The sequence below is a fragment of the Sorex fumeus genome, unplaced genomic scaffold (genome assembly GCF_029834395.1).
Source record: "Sorex fumeus unplaced genomic scaffold, SorFum_2.1 ptg000130l, whole genome shotgun sequence".
Lineage (NCBI taxonomy): Eukaryota > Metazoa > Chordata > Mammalia > Eulipotyphla > Soricidae > Sorex > Sorex fumeus.
In genome coordinates this window covers 9,880,318-9,897,766 of record NW_026606187.1, presented here as the reverse complement: position 1 = coordinate 9,897,766, position 17,449 = coordinate 9,880,318, and positions in this window count along the sequence as shown.

The window sequence follows — 17,449 nt, the reverse complement described above, 5'->3', positions numbered from 1 at the left end:
CATAAATTTTCATTTTTAAAAACTAAAATATTTAGAATGCTAAGAATTTAAGGGTGAACTCTTCAAATTAGTATCTATTAAAAACTTTTAGCAGGAATCTTGCATGGCAGTGAAGTTTAGAAACATTTAAACTAATGAAACAAGAGCTCTCCATTGCCAGTTACATTTAAGACTAAATTCCTGTCTAAAGAAGAAAATAAAAGTGAAATATAAATTAAAAAGTACTAGAAATGGCTGAAAAGTATACACAAAAATTTAGGAAAAACTACAAAAAATAGATTAGAACCAATAGAAAAGTTCGTTTAGGTCTCTGTGAACCAATTTAGTTTCTGAAGGGGCTGGAGAAATGCAGGTAGAGGGGTGGAGGCACTTTGCTCAGTACACTCAAGTTCAATCTCCAGCATTGAGTATGGTCCCCAAGCAGCCAGGGGTTATCCATGAGCACAGATGGTTATGAGGATATGGCCATAAAAGCAAAAAAAAATAATAATTAGCATACAGAAACCTATGCCACTTCACACTCCATAATAATTAATGAGACTAACAACATATCAAGTCTCTAGAAATAAATGAATTAAAAATCACACAATACCTTGATGGAAAATGAATGTAGTTAATGACTTCAAAATATTACTAAGTGAAGAGATTTAAAATGCTCATAAATATGGTACTGGAACAAAGACAGAGCTGTAGACCAGTGGAACAGGGTTGAATATACTGACATCTCCCCCCAAGCATACAATCATCTAATCTTTGATAAGGGGCAAGAAAAGTGAAGTGGAACTAGGAAATCCTCTTTAACAAATTCTGCCGGCAAAACTGGAAAGCTACATGCAAAAAAGTGGGCTCAGATCTCTGCCTAACGCCATGTACAAAAGTAAGATCAAAGTGGACTAAAGACCTCAACATCAGACCGGAATTCATAAGGTACATTAAAGAAAATGATGGCAAAACCCTCCATGACATTAAAGCTAATGGTATCTTCAAAGATGTCACGCCACTGGCCAAGCAAGTGAAAACAGAGATAGAGAAATGGGACTATATTAAACTAAGAAGCTTCTGCACCTCCAAAGAAACAGTGACCAAAATACAAAGACAGTCTACAGAATGGGAAAGGATATTCGCCCAGTACACATCCGGCAAGGGGTTGATATCAAGGATATACAAAGTACAGGTTGAACTCCACAAGAAGAAAACATCCAACCCCATCAAAAAATGGGGTGATGAAATAAACAGAAATATTATCAAAGAAGAAATCCGAATAGCTAAAAGGCACATGAGAAAATGCTCCACATCATTAATCATCAGGGAGATGCATATCAAAACCACAATGAGATATCATTTCACACCACAGAGACTGGCCCACATTCACAAGAACAAAAGTAACCAGTGCTGGTGCAGATGTGGCGAGAAAGGGACCCTCCTTCACTGCTGGTGGGAATGCCGACTGGTTCAACCCTTTTCGAAAACAGTATGGACGATTCTCAAAAAATTAGAAAATGAGATCCCATTTGACCCAGCAATACCACTCCTGGGAATATATCCCAGAGAGTCAAAAATGTATAGTTGAAGTGACATCTGCACTTGTTTGTTCATTGCAGCACTCTTTACAATAGCCAGAATCTGGAAAAAACCTTAAGTGCCCGAGAAGAGATGACTGGTTAAAGAAACTTGGTACATTTACACAATGGAGTACTATGTAGCTGTTAGAAAAGATGAAGTCATGAAATTTACATGCAAGTGGTACTACATGGAAAGTATCATGTTAAGCGAAATGAATCAGAAAGAGAGGGATAGACATAGAAAGATTGCATTCTCCTGGGGAACATAAAGTAACAAAATAGGAGACTAACACCCAAGAATGTCCAAAATTAGTACCAGGAATTTTGCTCCGTGGCGTGGAGGCCAGCCAGACATGCTAGGGGAAAAGGGAGCTCAGATAGAGAAGGGAGCACCAAATAAACGGTGTTGGGAGGATCCTCCCAGGATGGAAGAAGCATGCTGAAAGTAGACTGTAGACCAAACATGATTGCCAATCACTGCCTCTTTTGCAAATCACAACACCCAAAAGGAGAGAGAGAACAAAGGGGAATGCCCTGCCACAGAGGCAGGGTGAGATGGAGGGGATGGGGCAGGGGAAGGATACTGGGATCTGTGGTGGTGGGAAATGGGCACTGGTGGAGGAATGGGTATTTGGTCATTGTATAATTGAAACCCAAGCACAAAAATTTGTAAGTCTACAACTGTACTCATGTGTCTCACTAATAAAAATTTTAAAAAAGAAAAGAAAAAAAGAAAAATATTCATAAATAAAAAAATTCAATGTCACAAGAATATAGTTTTTACAAATGATTCCTTTTGTATAATCTCAGTTTTTATTTTTTTCTTTCTTTTTTATATTTTTATTAGTGGAACACCATGAGGTGCAGTTGTAGATTTACAAATTTTTGTGCTTGGGTTTCAGTTATACAATGATCGAATATCCATCCCTCCACCAGTGCCCATTCTCTACCACCACAGATCCCAGTATCCAGTAATTTGTATATCCTTGATATCAACCCCTTGTTGGATGTGTATTGGGTGAATATCCTTTCTCATTCTGTAGACTCTCTTTGTATTTTGGTCACTGTTTCTTTTGAGGTGCAGAAGCTTCTTAGTTTAAGATAGTCCCATTTGTCTACCTCTGTTTTCACTTGCTAGGCCAGTGGTGTGACATCTTTGCAGATACCATTAACTTCAATGTCATGGAGGGTTTTGCCCACTTTGTTTTCAATGTCCCTTATGGATTCCAGTCTGATATTGAGGTCTCTAATCCATTTTGATCTTACTTTTATACGTGGTTTTAGGCAGAGATCTGAGCCCAGTTTTTTGCATGTAGCTGTCCAGTTTTGCCAGCACAATTTGTTAAAGAAGCTTTCCTTGCTCCACTTCACATTTCATCTCCCTTATCAAAGATTAGATGATCATATGCTTGGGGGGAGATATCTGGCAGCACTGCTGCTCTTCTCTCTTTGAGGTCTCCCTTTATCGCTTCTCTGCACTGCTTTGCAAGCTCGGACGTTCGTTTGTGGTTGCCTGAGGCTTGCACCAAGCCACGTTAGCGAATGAGCTCAAGAGTTTTCAAAGACAGGCATCTTTTTCTGACTGTCTTTTACTCAGCGTTCTTCGCACAATCATGGAGGTGCTGAAACAGTCGATCATATTCCTCAATGATATCGTCAACAATGGCATCTTCCCATACTGTCGCAATAGTGCCAAAGAGCTCCCAGTTGGTGGTCCTTCTGGGAGTTCTCTTCTTAACCTTTGCAGCCCTTTCTCCCCGCTCCGTGAGTAGAATTTTGCGCAACGGAGACAGTGGTCTAATCTCGTTTGGAACAGCAACATCAGTTAGGCAAGACTGTCAATTGAATATGATGTGGTCAGTTTCACTGTGGAACTGTCTGCCGGGAGACTCCCATGTTCAACGTTTAGATTCGGCCTTCTGGAATTGTGAGTTACCATGGAGGGTCTTGGTCAACATGATGAACTCAGACAGTCTCTCACCCTGTTCTTTCGATTCTAGGCCCTGGATGCTGACGTGGAGTTCTTCTGCTCATATTCTCAGTCCTATCTTGGCATTAAAATCACCGACAATGATTTTGTAGAAGGTGTGGTATTTATAGAACTTCTCCAGCACTCATAAAAGATGAAAACTAATTCTCTATGAGATATCATTTTGAAAATTAGAGTATTTAAAGCAAATTGTTAATTTTAGACGAATGAAAGGAGTGACTAGAGATGCATAAAACAGCCCTCTACCTGTATGTGATGTACAATGGAGATGGCATGATCAATTAACTTGTTCTGACAAAGGGAGGAAGATAATTAAATCTCTGTCACAGAACATAAATAAAGATCAATAACAGCTATATTATTAATGATATAGATAGCACCTTAAGGCTTTGAAGGAGAAATAGAGGAAATCTTTAAGATCTTCAGCTTAGAAAATATCTATTCTTTAAAAACACCCAAAGATGGACTCAGAGAGAAAGCTCAGAGTATGGAGTACATGCCTAGCTGTTGTATATCTCTGAGACCATTCAGGAACCTCCCTGTCGCTCCAAACACTGCTGGGCCCTAACAGTTCCAATATCACTGGATTTGAGCAATGAACATCTGTTTTAGAGTGGCCCCTGAGCACTGTTTGGGAGCATTCCTTCCAAATCATACACAAAAATGTAAATAAATTGATGTTTCTTTTTCAAATCAAGACTCTTGGATAAAGAAATAGTACAGAATGTAGGGCACTTGCCTTGTACAAAACCAATTCAGATTCTATCCTTGGCAAGCCTTATGATCCCTGAGCACCACCAGGAAAGATCCCTGAGCACAGAGCCATATGTAAGCTCCGAGCAACACCAGACATGGTCCAAAAACCAAACTGTTTAGAATAATTACATAAATGAATAAATTGAGGCTCAGTGTAATTAAAAGACTGAGACTAACTTGACAATGCATGTAACTATGAACTTATTTGTTTCCTGTATCTAGGAAAAGCTCTTAGAAATTCATTTGTGAAGTAAACTAATTGGGTGTGAGCACAAAATATAGAGAAGCACCAAACAGAAAAGACACACACTGAATACCTGGGAAGTAAACATATGTAGAAGACATTCAATCTTTCTTCTAACAGGAAGAATGAAAGTGAAAATGACACCCAGTAAACACCTCACACACATATTTCTTAGCAGGAATGTCCTTTAAAATTCTGATAAAATCCACTGTTTACAAGAAGATTGGAGTGGGGCATAAATTCCTCAGGGCTAGGAGGTGAAAATTCACGTAGCCCCATTTAAGAGCATGATGGCAATGTCTAGTGTGGTTACAAATGTTGACCTGGAGTGATTAAAGCAGCGTGTACAGAGGCACGAAGCCTAAAGAAACTCTCAACCTGTTTATGTACAAAATGACACACACACACACACACACACACACACACACACACACACAGGAAGTTCATCCTTCAGTTTGAGGCACAAGTGGTTGATTCTGCAAGTGGGAGATTTTGAGGGCAGATAGTGAAGGGAGGGCTGCAGCCCCTTCAAGGGTGGGGCCTTGGGGCAATGAGGGCCTCAGAGGCTGCCAGGCCCTTATTTCTAAGGGCAGTCTATTTCTGAATCATAGCTTTTCTCCTCTGGAGTGAAACCAATACCCGGACTTGCTGGGAATTAGTAGAGAAATGAACTTGACCAAAAGTTCAGACCTTTTGTGATGAGCACATTGAGAGGCCTCATGGGCAGATTACCTGAGGGAAGACACTTTCCAATGTCTGGGTCCATACGAGACTAGCTGAGCATCCCAGGCTGACCATGAAGGGTTGGATTGCCATTATGTTTTTCAATAGCAATGCAGGGAGGTCCTTGGTATCAGATATAATTTAAAATGTTGTTTATCTGGCTTTGAAGAGTTATAGCCACAACATCTCACCATTTAAAGTTCATACATGGAACTCCTGTCGAGCGCCTAATGAATGCTTAGCTTGATGACCATACTATGCATAATCGTGATATATATTTTTTCCTCTCCCTAATCCCAGATTCTAGGTGTGTCTCAGTTTCCTGAAGGACAATGATCTTTATGTCTCCCCTCCCTAAACTCCAAACATCTTTTATCCAGCCCTGTTTTCAGAAATCAATATTTGTTATCAGGTTTGGTCTATACTTCATGCTAAATATGGTGCCAATCAAAACAAAATAGAACTTTCACACCTCAGTGACCTAATTTGAAATAAAACTCCCAGGGACTCTGTCAGCATATTCAGCCCCAGACCTTTTTCTCCTGCCACTACACACAGTCTATTACCCTAATAAGCTTTATTATCTCTTCTGTAACTACTGGTAGTTACACAGCTCAGCGGTCATTGCAGAAGAAAAATGCAATGATAGGAGAACAAGGTAAACTTAGTAAAGCATTCTTTGTTCTCCTGGTATATGTGGGATAATGAGCAATTTCTTCTTGCTTATTGGCCACATAAAGAGTTTGATGTGATGTGTGCCACTGTTCCCTGGGGATTTACTCTCTACTAAAGTAGAATTGGGCTTATTGGAAGATGGACAAAGCTCACACATGCCTGTTTTGTCTCCTAGAGACAAGCCAGCATCTATCCTTACAGGTTGTGAGGGCAGGTCATCCGTAGGTACAGTAGACTCTCCAAACTTGAAAGTGGCCTATCTAAGGTCTTAGAATGGACAGAGATGAGATATAAAAGAAAATGGTCGATTTAAACCCAGCTTCACACAAATATCAGGAACTCAAGGTCTCTTACCTCTAAGTCAACTCTTTCTCAGCTTTCCTCAACTCTTTGGCACTTCCTCCTGTTGTGACTGTCCCAATTGCCCAGGCTGATTTCAGTATGCATCAGATAGATTGGCTCTAAAAGGCTCTTTTCCTGCCTAATCTCCTGGTCTCCTGGGTGAATCTTTTCTTGAACCTTCTTTACACGAAACAAATGTCTTAGGGCGATTCATGGGATTAAATCTTCCCTAGGAAGAAACCAGGTAGATCATTTTTGTTTCAAGAATTAGTTTTCTCTCTCTCTCTCGGTGTGTGTGTGTGGAGAGAGAGAGGGAAGAGAGAGAGAGAGAGAGAGAGAGAGAGAGAGAGAGAGAGAGAGAGAGAGAGAGAGGAGAGATTTGTTTTTTGGCGGGACCACACTCAGTGATGTTAAGGGTGTACTTTTGGCTCTGCACTCAGGAAACACTCCTGGCGGGGCTGGGGAACTATATGCAGTACCAGGGATCAAACTTGGGTCAGCTGCTTGCAAGTCAAGAGCCCTCCCACCACTAGCAGAATTCTGTTTATTTTAAACCCCATGATCTAAGGGTTGTTTCTGCTTTCTTAAGGCAAAGAGTTCATTTGCAATGGAGTGTCACCTTTGGGGAAGGGACTAGCAAATGATTGTTTCTTCTATGATGCTTCCTAAATAAATTTCAAATATTGATTCACACTCACCCAAGGTTGACTCTGTGACACTCTGTTCAAATAATTTTACAAATGTGAAATCACTGATTCCTCCTAACATTCCTAGGAAGTGAACATTGCCTCTTACCACAGTTGAGAAAAAGGAAGCATAGAGAAGTGAAGCTGCATGTTTGAGGTCCCACAGAAAATTATTCCAAAATTGTTGAAGCTGAGATTTTAATTCAGGTCATGTAACTCTAAACCAACATTAAGAAAACGGTCACATCACAGATACCGTTGGTTAAAGGAACTATTTCTGCAGAATGAACCAAATTATCCACAGTACACCAAGATTTATAATCATAAGGCTGAATTCACAGAATTTCTAATAAAAAGAAGTAAAGAATATATATTTAGTGGGATTGGAGAGATATTACAGAGGGTGTGACAAAAGAAAAATAATGTATATTTATTAAATCAGATATCTATTTTATATGTAGATATAAATAAAATGGCATCTCATGCGGTCATGTTTGCACTGAAGAAATTCTCCTCATATTATAGATATAGATAAGGTTTTTAAAGAATGAGGGAAGCAAGACTACTGTCTGTAGGCAGTAGAAATGTGACTAAGATCCAGGATTTTCTCAATTAGGAGCTTCATGTCTTGCATCTTTGCCAGAGGTAGACTGTCTGGGCACACCATGGAACTAATGTCAAACTTTTCATTGTTCTCCTGCAGAAGAGCCCACTGATTTATTGGTTTGTTGTAATAAGATTCTATCATTACAAAAGTCACTAAATTAATCTTGAATAATTTTGGCAAGGACATTGTTTTTCACTTTTATCACTAGTAGGATTCAGATTATTCCACAGTGCTTTGTATGCTCTGAAGATTTTCTTTTTTTTAACTCCTGTTAATTTTCTTGTTCTTATTTCCTACTTTTCATTTTCCTGAGAGACAGGTTTGGTCTGCAACAAAGGCAGTGTGTAATTTTTTTTTTCCTTCATAAGCTTCTGAAAAGCCCACATTGGCTTCATTCACTGCCTCCTCCTTTTTGATCAGCCCTTCTTTCCTGTGCTGTTAATAATTAGAAAGATAGGATTCTTCTCTTTCTTTTGCTTCGAATATCAGAAAAGCATCTTTTCAGCTTTTTGCCCATTTTCCATCCTTGCCAGCCAACTATTCCATCCTTATCAGAAGTAGTTTATTCAATTGTTAAAAGTATATCTAAGAGTGCTAAGAGACAGGAAATTCAATGTGGAACAAGTACAATACATGGATAATTTATAGATAAACAGAATGAAGTAGACAGGTGCTTCGGATGAACACTGTGGCAGCTATAAATAATCCTGGTTCAGTAACACTTGGGTTTATTCCAAGGTCCATTTCTAGTGACCAGATGCCTACAAAGGTGTTCCTTTTTTCCAGATCCTAGCATTAAATTACAGCAGGAGCAATATCACTGCATGAATAGTATAGAAAAAGTAGAAATATTAAAAATTTACTCCCTTCACATAGGAGTTTACATTGTTTTCTTTATTTCACCTCAAATGTAATCCATTTGTACCTGTCACTTATTGCATCTTTGTCTGGAATGCTCTGTCTGATGAGTCATTAGAAGAAAATCCCTATGCCAAAAGTGAATAAAAAAGAAACACATTTTAACATGCTATCCTCCTTAGTCCAAACAAAACCATGTATATGCTTTGCAAAAGGTATATTCCACACTGATATCCTAAACCTGAGCAGCCACCACCCCTTCTTGATATAGTTGCATCTTTATATACTAAATAGTTGGCAAATATTTGAACTGCCAGTTGCAATATACTAGTACCTCAGCCTCTAGGCATCAAACTTATTTTTGGCTTTCTCCCTGAGAGTCATTTATTGATAATTACAAATTACAAATATTTAACAAAATTATGTCAGTCATTTGCAGTAATAAGTAACCGGTTTTAATCACCCCAAACCTGGTCCCCAGTCAACCAAGAAGAATTTTAATAGATAACTGTAGCTAAGATTCTTAAATCACTTCTATCATTTACCTATTATATTTTTTCTTCACGTAATAGCACAAAGACTCTGTCACACTAAAACTTTAAAACCCAACTTACTAGATATGTCTTTCCATTTTGAGTCAATTTTTTTATACTTTATTTGTAATCCATTATCCATTTGTCCATTTATTTATGGATTTATCCACCCATTATCTTTTATCTGTCTATACATTCATCATTCACTGATATATCCATATATCTATCCAACCACTCACATCTCTATACATCAATCCCATAACCAAGTTTATTCATTTGAGATAATGAGAAGTACCCACACTGTTAATCAAGCAATCAAGTTAAGAAGGAAGATTAGCTGCAAAGCAGGCAAAAGCTCTACTTATAAACATGACCAAATAGTGGGTCATAAATACTTTATAAGTGAAAAAGATATTATTATGTTCATACTTCATGTAAAGAAGTTGATACCTTTCGGTGAATTAAGGAGCAGATATAAATGAACAAACAAATGAGTGAATCCGATAGGGCTCCTGTCCCTTGACCATCCTTTATGTGCACCTTGCCCATATCTTTTATTGGTAAAAGTGTCATCAGAAGAAAGTAAGTACTACAGTTGTGGCATTGCAAGTACAAAGCAAAGTATGATGCTCCCTGCTTGGTCCTGAGTTCATTCCACTGTGCTAATTTGTAGGTCATTGATTTTACTTAGGATCATGCTGTGCTTAGGTACTGAATGAATCGCTACATATTTTTATATTTATTTTCTCCATTTCTTAGCTTCTTGTTGGATTGCCAATGGTATGATTGGATCATGTCCGTTTCACCCCAACTCATCACATGTCTAAGGAGTATTAGTTATTTCATTTAACTCATTAGTGTCTTCATTTAACTCATTCACAGTGATGTGGAAGAGAAACAACTCTGAGGAGCAGCGGGCCCTTGTCTTCTCATTTCCTGGGAATGTGTGGACAAAGTACCACACTTGAAAGACATAAAATCATGGGACCTTTTTTCTGTCACAGTTTTGGAGGCAAAATAAAAATGATAGCAGTGATAGTTCCTTCTTTGGCTTGGTGAAAAGTCTGCTCTTGACTTCTCCCTCAATTCTGGATTCTTGCCAGCAATCTGCACCATCATTATTCCAGCAGAACCATCAACTTCTCTTCCCTTCATCACCTCTGGCGTTCTCCTTCAAAGTATTGTGTTATTTAAATAAGGTTTGCAAATTTACACACTCCCAATGCATCTTGTCATTAGCTCCAAGAAATAGGAATCATTTTATTAGACATAAGTGACTCTGAGAATCCATGTGGAATGATAATATTTTGTGTTCACAGACCATTTTCCTCATTATTAAGCCTACAAATATTTTCTATATGAAATCATTCATTATCTTCTTTAATCTATAGTTCTCATCCTTTTTAAAATAATTTTTATTAGTGAAACACCATGAGGTACAGTTGTAGACTTACAAGTTGTTGTGCTTGGTCTTCAGTTATACTACGATCGAGTACCAATTCCACCACCAGTGCCCATTCTCCACCCCCACCAATTTCAGTATCCCTCCTACCCCCATACCCCATCCCTCCCTGCCTCTGTGGCAGGGCACTCCCTTTTGTTCTATCTCTCCTTTTGGGTGGTGTGGTCTGCAGAAGAGACATTGGGTGGCAATCATGTTCGGTCCATAGACTACTTTCAGCAGGCATCTCCCATCCTGGGCAGATCTTCCCAGCACCCTTTATTTGGTGCTCCCTTCTCAATCTGAGCTGCCTTTACCCCTAGAGTGTGCAGCTGGCCTCTAAGCCATAGAGTGAACAACCTGGTATTTATCAGAGATGTTCTTGGGTGTTAGTCTCTTATTTTGTTACTTTATGTTACCCAGATGAATGCAATCTTTCTATGTCTGTCCCTCTCTTTCTGACTCATTTCGCTTAGCATAATATTTTCCATGTAGTACCACTTGTATGTAAATTTCATGACTTCATTTTTTCTAACTGCTACATAGTACTCCATTGTGTAGATGTACCAAAGTTTCTTTAACCAGTCATCTGTTCTCGGGCATTCAGGTTTTTTCCATATTCTAGCTATTGTAAACAGTGCTGCAATGAACAAACAAGTGCAGAAGTCACTTTGACTATACTTTTTAGCCTCTCCGGGGTATATTCCCAGGCGTGGTATTGCTGGGTCAAATGGGAGCTCAATTTCTATTTTTTTGAGAGTAGTCAATACTGTTCTTTTGAATGTGGTCCAGTCTCTGTGGTGTGATATGATATCTCATTGTGGTTTTGATCTGCATCTCCCTGATTATTAATGATGTAGAACATTTCCTCATGTGCCTTTCAGCCTTTCAGATTTCTTCTTTGAAAAAGTCTCTGTTCATTTCGTTGCCCCACTTTTTGATGGGGTTGGATGATTTCTTCTTGTGGATTTCAACCAGTATTTTGTGTATCTTTGATATCAACCCCTTGTCGGATGTGTATTTGGAGAATATCCTTTCCCATTCTGTAGATTGTCTTTGTATTTTGGTCACTGTTTCTTTTGAGGTACAGAAGCTTATTAGTTTAAGATTATCCCATTTGTCTATCTCTGTTTTCACTTGCTTGGCCAGTGGCGTGACATCTTTGAAGATACCATTAGCTTCAATGTCATGGAGGGTTTTGCCAACTTTGTCTTCAATGTACCTTATGGATTCCGGTGTGATGTTGAGGTCTTTAATTCATTTTGATCTTACTTTTGTACGTGGTGTTAGGCAGAGATTTAAGCCCAGTTGTTTGCATGTAGTCGTCCAGTTTTGCCCGCACCATTTGTTAAAAAGGCTTTCCTTACTCCACATGGTCTATTTTGGAAAGTGTTCCATGTGCACTGAAAAAGAATGTGCATTCTTTCATTTTGGGGTGTAAAACCCTATATAGGTCTGTAAGTCCTTTCTCTTCTATTTCTTAATTCAAAGTCAACGTTTCCTTGCTGAGTTTTGTTCTTGTTGATCTATCCAGAGGTGATAAGGCGATGTTGAAGTCTCCAACTACTATTGTGTTGCTAGCAATGTCCTCCTTAAAATATGTTAGCAGTTGTTTTAAGTATATACCTGTTCCTTCATTAGGTGCATATAAATTTAAGAGTGTGATTTCTTCCTGTTGTACATATCCCTTGGTGAAGAGAAAATGGCCTTCGCAGTCCCTTCTAATCTTTTTCAGACTGAAATTAATGTTATTGGATACTAGTATGGTCACCCCAGCTTTTTTGAGGGAGCTCTTTGCTTGCAGGACTGTTTTCTATCCTTTAACTTTGAGTCTGTGTTTGCTCTGATTGTTCAGATGAGTTTCTTGTAGATAGCAGAATATTGGTTTCAGTTTCTGGATCCATTTTTGCCACTCTGTGTCTCTTGGTAGGTGCATTTAGACCATTGACATTAAGGGAGATTATTGTCATCGGGTTTTGTGCCATCTTTCTGTAGGAGTTGGTTGTGTTTATACATGTTTTCCTTCTTATCTTACAGGAGCCCCTTTAGTCCTTCTTTTAGATTCGGTTTTGAGTCTATGAAGTTCCTGAGCTGTTGTTTATCTACAACAGCTATCGTTTCATCAAATTTGAGTGAGAGTTTAGCTGGATAGAGTATTCTTGGTGAAGCATTCATTTCATTGAGTTTTTATATCCCACCATTGACTTTGGGCTTGGAGGGTTTCCTCTGATAGGTCTGCTGTGAATCTAAGGGGTGCTCCTTTGTATGTAATTTCCTTCTTTGACCTTGATGCTTGTAATATTGTGTCTCTGTCCACAGCAACCATCGTTCTGACTATGATATGCCTTGGAGTGTTTTTTCTGGGGTCTCTTTTAGCTGGTAACCTTCTGGCTCCTTGGATCTGGATGTCTGCCTTCCTTAACTCTGGGAAATTTTCAGCAATGATTTCTTTGACTGTAGCTTTTTCTTTGGGGTTGTCTCCCTGTCCTTCTGGTACTCCAATAATTCTAATGTTGCTCCTCTCAGCACTTCACACGTTACCTGTATGAATGCAAGGTTCCATCCCAAAGGAAAACCAGCAGGACTATACTACTGTACAAGAAGGGAGATATCCATGACATTGGCAACTATCGCATGATCTGCCTGTTGTTTGTCGTCTATAAGCTGTTCATTTGAGTCATCCTGAATAGGATTGACAGAACTCCAGATGAAGGACAACCATGCAAGCAAGCTGGGGTTTGAAAAGGATTCAGCATGATCGACCATGCCCACACGATAACCAAGCTCATTGAGGTTTCTTAGGAGTACAAGATTCTGCTCTGTCTAACATTAATTGATTTAAAGTAGGCCTTTGATACTGTTGAGAGTGAAGCAGTCATCAAAGCCCTAGCCAAACAGGGCATTTTAACTCAATACATCAGTATCCTCTGTGAGCTGTATTACAGATTAACTACCAGAATCTCACCATTATGCAAGGAAGTGATCACCAATGTCAAAAGAGGGGTTTAGCAGGGTGATAGCATTTCACTGAAACTCTTCAGTGGCACCCTCGAGAATGTCATGCGATGACTGGAATGGTATTGAATGGGAGTGAAGATAGACAGTAGGCAACTACACCACCTCTGCTGTGCTGATGACATTGTTCTGCTAACAGCAAACATTAGCCAAGCAGCACAAATGCTTGCTGACCTCTACCATGTGTGTGGAAAGGTCGGACTGGACCGGTATCTCACGAAAACAAGGTTCGTGAGAAACAGACTCGTTCATGACGTTCCATTCACACTCAACAAAATGAACATCTCTGAATTGAATAGTTACATGTACCTAGGTCGAGAAGTCAACATGACAAATGACCTGGCACCTGAGTTGCGCAGGAAGAAGAGAGCTGCTTGGGACACCTTCAAGAGTGTTGAAGAAATAGCTATGAGGATGAAGAACCTCCAGCTCTGGGCACACCTCTTCGATAAAACTGTTCTTCCTGCATTAACAAATGCCTCAGAGACCTGGGCCCTCTGGAAACAGGAGGAGAATACAATTTGGGTCTCCCAAAGAGGAATTGAAATAGGGTGTCTCTCTTCTTGTACAGTAGTACAGTCCTGCTGGTTTTCCATTGGGATGAAACCTTGCATTCAGACAGGTAGCATGTGAAAAGCAGAGCCAGTGAGAACTGGCAGCAGTTCACTTAAATGAGAGAAAGAATCCAGAGTTCCTACCTCTGTTGACGATTGAGAATCAGGAATGCTGTCTTGTTTGCCAAGGCGTCGAAAATCAGATGAGCTGGACACATAATAAGATTTGAGATGGCCGCTGAACTAGAGCCATTATTGATTGGATTCCATGCAACATCAAAAGATCACATGGCCGCCCGCCTACGAGTTGGCCACCCACCTACGAGAGGGTCAAGATCCTGAATGACTCATTCATCCAGGTACCCACCTGGTGGCAGGGCCCCTTCCTGGGGCTGCATGTTGAAATAGATCCACTGAGAATGGCTGGGTTTCACCCTTGATCTGTGGGGAATGGGACTTGAGGCACACCACACGCAAGCAAAGATGAACCAGTCTGGGCACCCTCTCATTCATCCAGAGGCAGGGCCCCTTCCTGGGGGTGCGTGGCTAACTAGATCCCCTGAGAATGGCTGGTTTTCACCCTTGGTCTGCCAGGGATGGGAATTGAGGCACACTGTGCAAAAGCAAAGCTGAACCGTTCCGGTCACCCTCTCCTCATTCATTCAGGTCACATTGTTAAAGCAACGCAGAAGCCCACCAAGCTTATTTATTGAAGAGGCTAGCCCAGAAAACACCAACATTAATGAAGTGCTAGATAACCTCTCTGACAAGGAATTTAGAAGAGAGCTACTGAGGATGCTTAAGGATCTAAAAGAAACAATGGAAAGCAATGCCAATAAAAGACAAGAGGATTTAAAGGTAGAAATGAGGAAAATGCAAACAAAATTAGAAACGGTAAGGTCAGACTTGAAAAACCTGGTAGGTGAATTGAAAAACTCAGTGGAAGGCCTCAGCAGCATAGTAACATCCGACGAGGACAGAATCAGTGAGCTCAAAGATGAAGTCCAGAGACTCTCCAGAAAAGAACAGAAAATGGAAAAGAGACTCAATTCAAAAACAGATGGCAAGAGAATATTGTGATGAAGCCAAATTAGTAACATAATAACTATTGTAGTTCCAGAGGGACAGGAAGAAACCCCTGATGTAGAAGAAACTGTCAAAGACATCATTGCTCTGACATTTCCAGAACTGAATAAAACATGTGCCCACATTCAGGAGGCCGGAAGGGTACCAGTTAGGAGAAACCCGAATAAAAATACCCAAGACACATCCTGATCAAAATGAGCAAAACCTTAGATAGAGACAATTTTCTGAAAACAGCAAGATTAAAGACAGAAATTTCCTATAAAGGAGCATCCTTAAGATTCACAGCTGATTTTTCTGATGAAAACCTCATGGTCCAAAAACAGTGGTGGGATATAGTGAAAAAACTCAGTAAAATAAATGCCTGAAATGCCTCACCAAAAACAATTTGACAAGCGAGACTCTCATTCATAACAGAAGGAACAACATACAGTTTCACAGACAAAAAACAGCTCAGGAACTTCATAGTCTCAAAACCATGGTTACAAGAATTATTAAATTGGCTACTTTAAGACAAGACAGGCCCCTCAAATACACCAAATTTCAACAGAAAAATGCAACAAAATTCCATAACAATAATCTCTTTCGACATCAATGGGCTAAACACACCAATTAGAAAACACAGAGTGGCAGGATGGATTAGAAAATTGAACCCAACAATCTGCTGCCTGCAAGAGACACATCTAAATAGTCAAAGCAAACACAGTCTCAGAGTCAAAGGCTGGCAAACAATCATACAGGATAAGAACTCCCATAAAATAGCTAGGGTAGTCATCCTAGTATCAGACCACATTGATTTCAGAATGATGAAGGTCACAAGAGATAGTGAAGGCCATTTCTTATTGAGCAAGGGATCTGTACAACAAGAAAAACTTATAATACTAAAATGTATATGCACCTAATGAGGGACCATCAAAGTACTTAAAGCAACTACTCAAAGAGTTGGAGAAAGACATTGATAGCAACACAATACTAATGGGAGACTTCAACACCACTTTATCACCTCTTGTTAGATCAACCAGACTCAAGCTTAGCAAGGACATACTTTAACTGAGGGGAAAAATGGAAGAAAGGGACTTAATAGATATATACAGAACACTTATCATATAAAAGCTGAATACACATTCTTTTCAAGTGTGAATGGAACATTCTACAAGATAGACCACATGCTGAGCCATAAAATATACCTCCATAAAATTAAGAGAATAGAGATTGTATCAACAATATTCTCAGACCACAATGCGCTGAAAATAGAAGTAAATCACATACATAAACAGAAATGTAAAGCAAACACCTGGAAATTAAACAGTTCATGTATGTACAATGAGTGGCTTAGGAAGAAACTCAAAGAGAAAATCAAAAGATTCCTGGAAATGAACGAAAATGAAGACACGAGTTACCAAAACGTATGGGACACAGCAAAAGGTGTGTTAAAAGGAAAGTTTATAGCTCTACAAGCACTGCTTAGAAAGGAGGAGTGAGACCACATAAGTAACCTAACCTCACAGCTTAAAAGCTTGAAGAACGATCAACAAAAGAAGGACAATCTAAACTGGAGGAAGGAAATAATAAAACTCAGAGCAGATATTAATGAGATGGAAACCCAAAAAACAATCCAAAAGATCAATGAAAAAAGAGCTGAGAAAGAGTTTAGAGAAAATAAACAAGATTAATAAGCCTCTAGCAAAACTCACAAAGAAATGGGGATAGAAAACCCTAATAAATCGAAACAGAAATGAAAAGGGGGTTATTAAAACAGAAACTATAGAAATTCAAAGGATCCTCAGGGAGTACTTTGAGAAGCTTTATGCCACGGAACATCAAAACCTCGAGGAAATGGATAAAATCCTAGACTCCTACAGACTCCCAAGGTTGAACCAAGAAGACCTGGAATACCTGAACAGACCTATCACCATCAAGGAAATTGAAATGGTAATAAAAAGTCTCCCCAAACACAAAAGTCCTGGCCCAGATGGATTCACTACTGAATTCTTCTAAATCTTTAAAGAGGACTTACTCCCAATCTTCTTCAAAGCTTTTCCACGAAATTGAAATATCAAAAACACTTCTGAACAGTTCTATGAAGCAAATATCACCATGATACCAAAAGCAGACAGAGATACCACAAAGAAAGAGGATTACAGGTCAATATCCCTGATGAACGCAGATGCAAAGATCCTCAACAAACTACCAGCAAATAGAATCCAACAACTCATCAAAAAGATCATACACCATGACCAAGTGGGATTCATCCTGGGGATGCAAGTATGGTATAACATTCGGAAATCAATCAACATAATCCATCATATCAACAAAAGAAAAGATAAAAAGCATATGATCATATCAATAGATGCAGAGAAAGCATTTGACAAGATCCAGC